Below are 10,000 nucleotides of genomic sequence, written 5' to 3' on the forward strand. Positions count from 1 at the left end.
CTCTCTCTCTAACACACACACACACACACACACACACACACACACACACACACCCTAAACAAATGTAACAAAAAATTTTTTTAGAAGGCATAGGGCTGGAGAGATAGCTCAGTGGTTAGCAGCATTTGTTGCTCTTGCAGAGGACCCAGGCTCAGTTCCCAGCACACACAGGCCAGCTCATAAGAACAGTTTCAAGGAGTGCAATGCATTTTTATAACCTCCATGAGCAACTGCATATACATGAGGCAGAAACATGCATGCAGACAAAAACATAAATAAAAATTTAAAAATAAAAAATAAATCTTTTTTAAAAGCCCAAACCTATCCATCTATGAAGAGCTCCAGGCAAGCCACCCTCCTGCTCCCGCTGGCAGACATCCCCTTGTCACGTTCTGTGTGGTTGTGGGCTCATCTGTTGCATGTGGGAACCCCAACTCCGCAACGGTTCCCTCTTCTGTCCCTCCCTTTTCTCTGGATTGATAATCACACACAGAGTTAGGCTGGGCAGAAGGCAGGGTTTCAAGGCACTACGCCAACGCACCCACACGGCCACACCCTCCTTTCAGACCTTAATAGCACCATCCTACCCCGTCCCTGTGTGCATCTGCCAGGCCCTCCCACCATGACTTTCAACTGCTAAAACCTGTGCACGGCCCCCTTATCTTCCCACTTAACCCATCTCTTCGCTTTAACATTCAAAAACTTGGTGTAACACAGGCCTAGCATACCCCTGGCTCCTGTTTTCTCTCCTTCGAAGCCTCGGGACACTTCAGACACACCCTATTGCCTGGAACCATGCCTCCCCTTCATGCCACCTTTCTTTGACAAATCCATCCATTCCAAATGCCCCTTCCTTTATAAGGCCTCAATCAGCCTCACATCAATAATTCACCCTCGATGCTTGGTGTAATGTTCCCCTCCATGTTGATGTTCCTCCTCCATTGTGGTGCTCCCTCTAGTGCTCCCCCTCCATGCTGCTGCTCCTCCACCCATGAGGATGGATCTCCTCCATGCTGGTGTCTCCTTATGGCTTCGAGATCTCATGTGCCATACTGGTTTGGGATTATCCCCTCTTATGGAAGTGCCTGACTTCCCTGACACAGTGAGAGGAGAGAGGGTGTGCCTATGCCACTCTGAGCCCTGCAGGACATCTAGGATTCTGTATGCATAAGTACTGGTGACCAGGTTTGTGGGTGAATGTAAATCTCTGGTGCGTGTGTGCATGCACGTGCATGTGAGAGCACAGGAGCTGGCAGACTTCACAGAGCTCCCTTTCCAAACTCCAGGGATTTGTAAGAAGATCTTGGCATAGCCCAGCAATCAGGATGCCAGCCTGGCAGAGAGCCACCCGGGAGACATGGGCCACCACAGAAACCGAGCCAAGGATCCCCAGTGAAGACGGGCTCCAATCCATTCCTGTCACTCTGAAAGCCAGTTGGAGGCTGTGTCCCAAAGCGCCAGGCATTTGCACACAAAGCAAGGCAGGTGTTCCCTCCTCTAGCCCTGTGGGCTCTGCCTGTGGCTTGTTCCTCCCCACACTGGGGATGGTCCCCAAGGATGGCCCAGTCTCCAGTGAGGCCCAGCAGAGAATCATCAAGATCAAATCAGATATGAGTGCGATCCACTCTGTGCTGTTTAAACCCCTCAACTGCTTGGTGCCGTCTCCACATTTAAAAAATGAGGATACTGGCCAGGCATGGGGGCTCATACCCGCCACCCCAACATTTGGGAAACTGAAGTGGGAAGATTACCATTCATTTGAGGACAGCCTAGGCTAGATAGTGAATTCTGGGCAGCTTGAGCTAAGAGTGAGAGACTCGGTCTCAAAACAATAACAACAAAAATAAATGTAAGAAGAGACTAAGGCTCTCTAACAATGAAGCCCGGTTCCTGGCCTGGGCTCTCTGGCATCCTGTGCATAGGGGACATGGTGCTTATCCCCAGAGCTGTGTTCAGTGCCAGGGATTGTCTATCTGATGTCACCCTTGCCTATATTTGCTGTGACCAGTATCTCTACTGGTGAGCGCAGTGGTCCTGCTGAGGCATAAGAGCCAGAAATTGGCAAGGAAAAAATGAACCTGGGGAGAAAGGGAGGGGGAGGAGGGAGGGAAAATGGAGGGCTTGAATTCAGGCTCTGTCTTGCCTGGCACAGTGGGGAGAGAGTTGTCTAGTTGCCTGTCTCCATCCAGGAGGCAGCAGGAGGCAGTGTCATATGCAAATGAGGCATCCATCCATCCAGCTGAAGTAAGCTTTAATTCCCGAGACCTCTCTCACCAACAACCCTGCATGGGATGGGGCACACAACACTGGCGAGGGAGGGGGCTCCCACAATACCAGCCTGGCAGACAACTGTGGAGTCTGACCACCTGGCCTCCCATGACAGCTGCGGGGCTCGCATTCCTGCCTTGCTGACTGGCTTGGCCCACTGGTTGCTCCCTGGGCTGGGGTAAATGCTGGCTGAAGCATCTTGTGGGAAAGCTGTTCTGCTGGGCCTAAGGATGGGGCCGCTTGATCCAAGTTCACTCGGGGGCCTTGATGTAACACCAGGTCCCTGATCCCAGCCTCCTTCTCCTCCTTAGATAGAGCTGAGCCACAGTATTTGATGGAAATACTTTGAAGGCTCAGAAGCATTTGAGTCTAATTAGGTGGTGGTTTTGTTTGCTGGTTAGTCTGTTTCTTTACTGGGTAAGGTGAAATGAGATAGGGTCTCATTATGTAGGCCTGGTTTCCCTGGAACTCCTAGACCAGGCTGGCCTCCAACTCAGAGATTTGCCTGCCTCTGCCTCCCAAATGCTGGGATTAAATGGGTGCCACCACACCCAAAGAACTGGGTTTTAAAAATCTATTGTAGGAGTATAGTACTGGGGATGTAGCTCAGTGGTAGAATTCTGGCCTACCTACCTTGCACGGACAAGACCCCGGGTTTCATTCCCCAGCACTATGAAATATATAAATTTAATTTAAAAACCTAGCCTATTTTAAAAACAAAAAATGATAAATGTTCTCAAATGTGATCTCTAGTAAGAGTGTGTGTGTGTGTGTGAGAGAGAGAGAGAAAGAGAGAGAGAGAAAGAGAGAGAGAGAAAGAGAGAGAGAGAAGGAAGAGGAGGAGGAGGAGGAGGAGGAGGAGGAGGAGGAAGAGGAGGAAGGAAGGGGGAGAGGGAGAGGGAGAGGGAGAGGGAGAGGGAGAGACTTCCCAAGACAGAGTTTCTTTGTGTAGTCCTGGCTGTCCTGGCTGGTCTAGAACTCACAGATCCACCTGCCTCCTGTCTCCCCAGTGCTGTGATTAAAGGCATGTACCACCACGCCCAGCTGAAACAGGGCTTAATGTTTATCATAGTACCCGTTGGCGTCTAAGTTGACAGGTAGCTAAGGACAGCCTTGAACTTTTGATCCTCTTGTCTGCCCCTCCCCTCAGAAAGTTCTGGGATTGCTGGTGTACACCACCATACCTGGTTTTCTGTGGTTCTGGAATGGAACCAGAGCTCCTTGTCTTGCTAGGTGAGCCCTGTACCTACTGAGCCATGTCCCCATGGCCCTTTACCCAGTTTACGTGAGAAGCTCACTATGGCCTGGGTTTTTCCTTCTGGTTCTCTGAGGAATGCTGTGGGGTACCCACAGAGAACTCTGCCACAAGTTCCAGGACGGCCTGGCATGGAGGACAATGTGAAGCCAGTCTGAGTTCATGTCTGGTGTGGTGACTAATTGATGTCAACTTGACACAGGCTAGAGTCATCTGAGAGGAGGGAACCCTAGTTCAGAAAATGCCTCCATCAGATGCTGTAGGCAAGCCTGTAGGGCATTTTCTTAATTACTGATAGATGTGAGAGGGTCCAGCCATCTGTGAGTAGGCTCACCCCTAGGCAGGTAGTCCTGGGTCCTATAAGGAAGCAGAGGAGCGAGCGAGTAAGCAGCACCCCTCCGTGGCCTTGGCATCAGCTCCTGCCTCTGGGTTCCTACCCTGCTCGAGTTCCTGTCCAGGCTTCCTTCAGTGAGAAAAGGGATGACCTGGGAGTTACCCTTTCCTTCCCAATCTGCTTAGCCATGGTGTTTCACCACAGCAGTAGTAACCGTAACTAGGATACCTGACGTTTACTCTCTGACTTTATGAGTATCAGAACGGGTGGTGGATACCCCTCCCCGTCACTGATTCACCTGAAGGAGAGATTCTAAAGCCATGCAGAGCCAGAGCTACACAGGATGCTGCTCAGAGAGGCTGAAGCCTGCATGTGGGGCTTTAAGCTGTGTGTGCCTAAGTCAGGGTGAATCATAGTTCTAGGAATGAGTTACAGGTCTGTGCAGGTGCTACACTGCTTATTAAAATACCACTTTTGTTGGTTTTCTGCACATTATTGGGATCAAGGGTTAGATTTCAAAGATTTGCATTGCTCCAAAGATGTTGGGGGCTGGGGCTGGTGGTGTCTTTACAATGTCCGCATCCCAGAAGCAGAAGCAGAAGGACCTCTCAGTGAGTTGGGGCGTAGCCTGGTTTACCTAGTGAGTTCCAGGCTAGACCTAGATGGAGCTAGAGTTCTAAGATACAGAGTGAGACTCTGTCTTAAAAACAAATACAAAAACAAGCCAAACCAAATTTTAAAAAAAGAACCAGAATGGAGAGAACCAGTTCCAAATAAGTTTCTTTTGAACTACACAGGCATACCATGGCGTGTGCCCTCATCCCTACTGGGTCCGGGGTTGTCTTCAGTGGTAGAATGCTTGCTTAACATGTGCCAGGAGTGCCACTTCATCCCCAAGACATCAGTACAAAAAGTGCTTTGCAGAGTGGGTATCAGAGTCCTGTCCGCAAGGCAGCCTGGGAACTTATGGTCTGAAGTGAAGCATGGCTTCATCTGTCTGTCCTGACTGCCAGCTCCCTAGAGGGGGAGGCAACAGATACACTCCCCTGGGAGCTTGGAGTCAGGAGAGACAGCAGGTACTGGGGACACCCCTGCACAGATTCAAAGGATAACTTGTGAAGGTTACAAGGAGGGGCCATTCTGACAGCCTCTGTCTGCTGCTCCCTCCCGCCAGGCCTTCAAGGAGCCCCACTTTGCTCTCTGCTCATGTTCCCAGCAGTGGCTGATGATCTCTGGCACAAGTGAGGCATTTATGGAGTTGGCTATGGAATGGCACCCGGAAACCAGTATGGGGCCTTGCTAGGGCTGCTGCTCTTGTCAAGGGATATTCAGAATGGAGTTCAGGTTATCCAAGGAACTCTCCATGATCCTCGGAATGGAGAGTCCTGCTGCTGGCAGTTCCCCTGGGATACATCTCAGATGCTCAAATGCCCCTCCCTCATGGAAACAGAAGCCTTCCTAGGCTTAGAAGAAATTTGGGGCAATTGCATCCTGTTAAAAGTGGCTAGGGAGAACCTCTAGACCTGTCAGAGACCAAGGAGAGTCTAGCTCTGGAAATGACCATCTGGTTTTCTTTTAGAGATTGGGTCTCATGTAGCCCAGGCTAGCCTCAAACTCCTTATGTAGCTAAGGATGGCTTTGAGCTTCTGAACCTCCTGCCTCCAACTCATGAGTGCTGGGATTACAGGTGCAATTACCTGGTTTGTGTGGTGCTTGGAATCAAACCCATTGCTTCATCATGATTGACAAGTATTTCCCCAACTGAGCTACACCCCAGCCCTGGAAGCACCCATCATAACCTGGCCTAGAGGCTGTCTCCTCTGGAACTACCAGGGTCAGCAGTCTTGGATTCATGAGATAATTTTTCTTACTTACTGGACCTGGGTCAGGGGTTCTAGCCCAGAATCCATGGCTGACCACCCTACAACTTCTCCTTTGGGGATCCTGGGACCAAAAACTGAATCCTCGCCTCAGAATTGACAGCCACAGACAAGATGGACCAGTGCAGAGTTACTCCCCCTGGCCCTGCTATGTTTCTGGTTCCGCTGCCTGCTCTTCAGCCTGCCCTGTTTCTGCCGAAGGATTCTCTGTTTAAACTCTGTGCTCTCTGACAGCAGTACTATAACCAGGCCCATCCTTGTCAGGCAGACTACGTTCCTGGGGTTTGTTTGTTTGTTTGCTTGTTTCGAGACAAAGTATCACTGTGTAGCTCTAACTATCCAGGAACTTGCTATGTAGACTGGGCTATCCTTGAATTCACAGACAACTGCCGGCTTCTGCCTTCTCAGGGCTAGAATTAAAGACCTGTGCTACCAAGCCCAGCCAGAAAATGTTTCTTTGTGGGAACCATTTCTGAGAGGGCATCTCTGTACTTCAACAAAGACACTAAGGCTGAGTTAACTTGGGGTTGAATTGCTTGACCCCGCTCCCCTCTTCCATCTCCTTTCACAGGACAGGGGGTACCCTGGAATGGCATCTCTAAGCTCCTGCTTGCAGCTACATAGCAAGCTTGAGGTCAGTCAGTCTAGGATAGGAATCTTGCCTCCAACAAAGAGAGAAATAAGTGAAACACACCACACACTCGCACAGCCCAAACCAATCCGAGCTCCGGGCAAGCTTCACTAAGCAGGGAAAGGAGTCTGGCCATGTCTCTTAACTACTCTAAACTTCCATGTCTCCTCTTGTAACACGCTGGGAAATGTGAGACTCAAAGGAGGCAGGGTTTATAGAAACAGTAATATTGTTGCTTCCACTGAGGGGAGGGGAAAGAGAGGGAGCCAGTCAGGGTAGACTGAGTGTGGGAGGTTCCTGAGTGTGCACAGCCTTCTGTTCTCCTAGGGTGATCAATGGGAGACCAGGACGGTTCTGACAGTTCCAGGTTAGCCTAAAGGGGCCATTGTCTTGGTAAATGAATTTTGGCTTCCCTCTGGGTGGTTCTGTCTGTGTTTATTGTGCTCATAACTGAGTAACCCTACACACACACACACACACACACACACACACACACACCCTGTACATTTAACTCACACACACACACATACACACACCTTGCTCTCACACACACCCTACACACACACACACATCATGTACACACACACACACCTGCTCATGAACACACCCTGCACACATAACACATGACACCCTACATACATCACACACACATCCTGCACATACAACACCTTGCACACATAACACACACACACTCTACACACATAATGCACAATACCTTGGACACATAGCACACACACCCAACACACATAACACACACACCCTGCTCACACACACCCTACATACACACACACACTTTTGCACTCATAACATACATACACCCTGCTTACACACACACACACACACACACTTTGTGTGTGTAAATGGAGTTTTTTTGTTTGTTTGTTTGTTTGGTTTTGGCTTTTCAAGATCAGGTTTCTATGTGTAGCTCTGGCCATCCTGAACTTGCTGTGTAGACCAGGCTGGCCTTGAACACAGAGATCTGCCTGCCTCTGCCTCCTGAGTGCTAGGATTAAAGGCGTGCGCCACCACCGCCCGATGTTTATTAGTGTTCTGCTTGTGTACATGTTTGTGCACCACATGTATGCCTGGTGCCCAATGCCCATTGAAGTCAGAAGAGGACTTCCAATCCTCTGGGACTGGAGCTGACACTTGTAAGTTGCCATGTGGGTGCTGAGAATCAAACAAGGGAAAGCAACAAGTACTCCTGACTGCTGAGCCATCCGATAGCCTCCTGAAGCCACCATTCTTAAGCAGTCCCAACATAGATGCTGTGATTATCAGGGATCAGTGACATGTACTAGGGTCTTAACCCAGCACCCAGCACAGAGACAGCATCTAAAAGATCCTCCTTATCCACTCCATCCTCATCAAGATCCTCATGCCCTCACCCTAGCAAGGGAGTATGCCGGATGGTGAATGCCGGGCCATGGTATGGCAAAGGTTGTCAAAGCTGGACTCAGGAAGCTTGTCCCCTCGCAGCAAGTACTTGGCTACCCTCCTGTGACCTTGCAGGGACATGGACCTGTCCCAAGGCCACAGCTATAGAGGAAGGACTGAGATGGGACCAGCAAAGGAGGCCAGACAAGACAGAGGCAGATCCTGGCTAAGTGGGCCGGAACAGGGAAAGTAGAATGAACGGTTGCCAGGGACCACCCATGCCCATGGCTACTATTGAAGGAAGACTTGCTCTTTTCAATGATCAAGGGCGTCCAGGTGTATAACCCCTTCTACCTCTGTTACATTATTCCAGCTGACAAAGTAGCTAATGGCCAGTTGGGATGCAAAGGCAGGCTGCATGGTGAATCTCTCTCCTGTGATGATCAGGCACAAAAGAAGGACAAGCTTATTTTCCAGAGCCCAGCCCAGTTCCAGAAATGCAGGGACTTCCCAGCCACTTGCAAGTAAATCCTTGCCCTGGAGCCAGCTCTGCCTCCAGTCTGGCCAGCAGGACCCAGCAGAACGCAGGGAGAAGCTGCAGCCTGCAGTCTCCCGTTAATCCCTGTCATCTTGACCAAGGATGGATGGGTGCCAGGCTCTGAGACCACACTGAAAGGAGACCCAGCTCCCATGTGGGGAAAGGAGACTCTCACAGCAAGCCTGGGGTCATGAGAGACAGAGGCCAAGCAGAGCAGGAAGGGGACACCTGCTCTTAGCCTGAATAGATAGCCAGGCTCAGTCTGAACTCGGGGCTGAGAGACAACATAGATGAAGGGATGGATCGTAGCAAAGGCTCAAAGCAAGTCAGGGGCACAGAGATGCTTACGCCTTCCATTGCTACTAGGAAGTAGACAGAGGTATAGTAAAAAGGCAGAGGAGGAGGCTGAGCCAACAGAGGTTTCTGTGGTTAGTATAGTGGCTACACTCAGAGCCAAGAAGACAGAGGAGGAAGCGTCATCTTCAGTTAGGGAGGCAAGAGGGTCTGAGTAAGCTTCCCAGGATTACAGAAACTGCTGAGCTGGCTTCCTGCACAAGGCTGCGACCAGAGGATCCAAGAACAGAGATGGTGAGGGAGACCAGAATGGTAAAAAGCTGGGTTTGTGTGCCAGGCAGGAGCAGGGGCCTGAATAGGGAAAGGCCCCCATCTTCATTGTTGCCTCATTGCAAGAAAACATAGGTTGCAGCTCAAACAAAAACAGCCTGGGCGCCCCCACCCAGCCTACTGAGCGAAGGAAGGCTGTGTCTCCAAAAGCTGCCCTCGTCTCCCTGTGTGCCATATCACTGTCAAACTCCTGGGCCGGCTCATAGCTGACGCCATGGACCGAGGAGGCTTGGGGGCAAGACCGAGGTCCACAGCTGGGACCAGTGCCTCAGACACTTCGGGCATTGGTAGCACCTATACCGTCACACCACCTTGTTCATGCAGAGGGAGAGGCTGCTGTCAGCGTGGCTGGCTGGTTGTATAGGAAGGCAGGAGACTGTGTGTGAGTGTGAGGGTAAGCCAGGGAAAGTACAGAGAAGAGGGTTTTGGATGGTGGCAAGGTCTCTAAGCCTGGACTTTGTGACAGGCTGTGGACCTCCACCCCCACCCCACCCAGGGACTGTGCAGTCCCTCTCCTGTCCCCACCAGCATCACATAGGTACCTAGGAGGGTTCTCTCATCCCTACAGGTAGATCCTATTGTCCTGTTTAATGACGGAGACGCTAAGGCTCAGGCCTACACTCCTTTGTGTAAGGCTGTTTATTACTTCCAGAACCCCAAGCCCAGACTGACAGCAACAAACTTGAGAACATCTTTTCTCCTACCAGACCAGGGTGATGGACGAGAGGGACAAGCAGCAGTAGTGAGGGTCACTGCCTGAAAGAGTGAAGGCCAAGAGCGTAGCCAGCTGAGATGCCCAGACAAAACTTGTTACGGAAATCCAGGCACACTCACACCTTAAACACAAGCTCTGGCTCCGGAAGGCAACTGAGCCCTTGGATCTGAAAAACCTCGCGGTGGAAAAAGACTAAGCTGTCCCGGACACTGGAACTAGGTGGCCTGGAGGCCTTAAAGCAAACACTAGTCCAGCCCCAGGCGGGAAAATGTGAGGCCAGGCTATGCCAGCTTTGGGTGAGCTTAGCGTTCAGAACACACCCAGCCTCCGGGGGGCGTCGTTGAAAGGGTCAGAGGCGCTCTGGTCAGCTCTGCCCCC

The 10,000-nt window shown here is 50.9% G+C and overlaps 1 protein-coding gene across 1 annotated transcript in view; it reads right to left on the reverse strand.

Moving 5' to 3' along the window:
- Draxin (dorsal inhibitory axon guidance protein) overlaps positions 1-10,000 on the reverse strand; it is a 32,942-nt gene that overhangs the window by 22,379 nt on the left and 563 nt on the right. The gene's annotated exons all lie outside the window — the stretch shown is intronic.

The sequence above is a fragment of the Mastomys coucha genome, unplaced genomic scaffold, assembly GCF_008632895.1.
Source record: "Mastomys coucha isolate ucsf_1 unplaced genomic scaffold, UCSF_Mcou_1 pScaffold18, whole genome shotgun sequence".
NCBI lineage: Eukaryota > Metazoa > Chordata > Mammalia > Rodentia > Muridae > Mastomys > Mastomys coucha.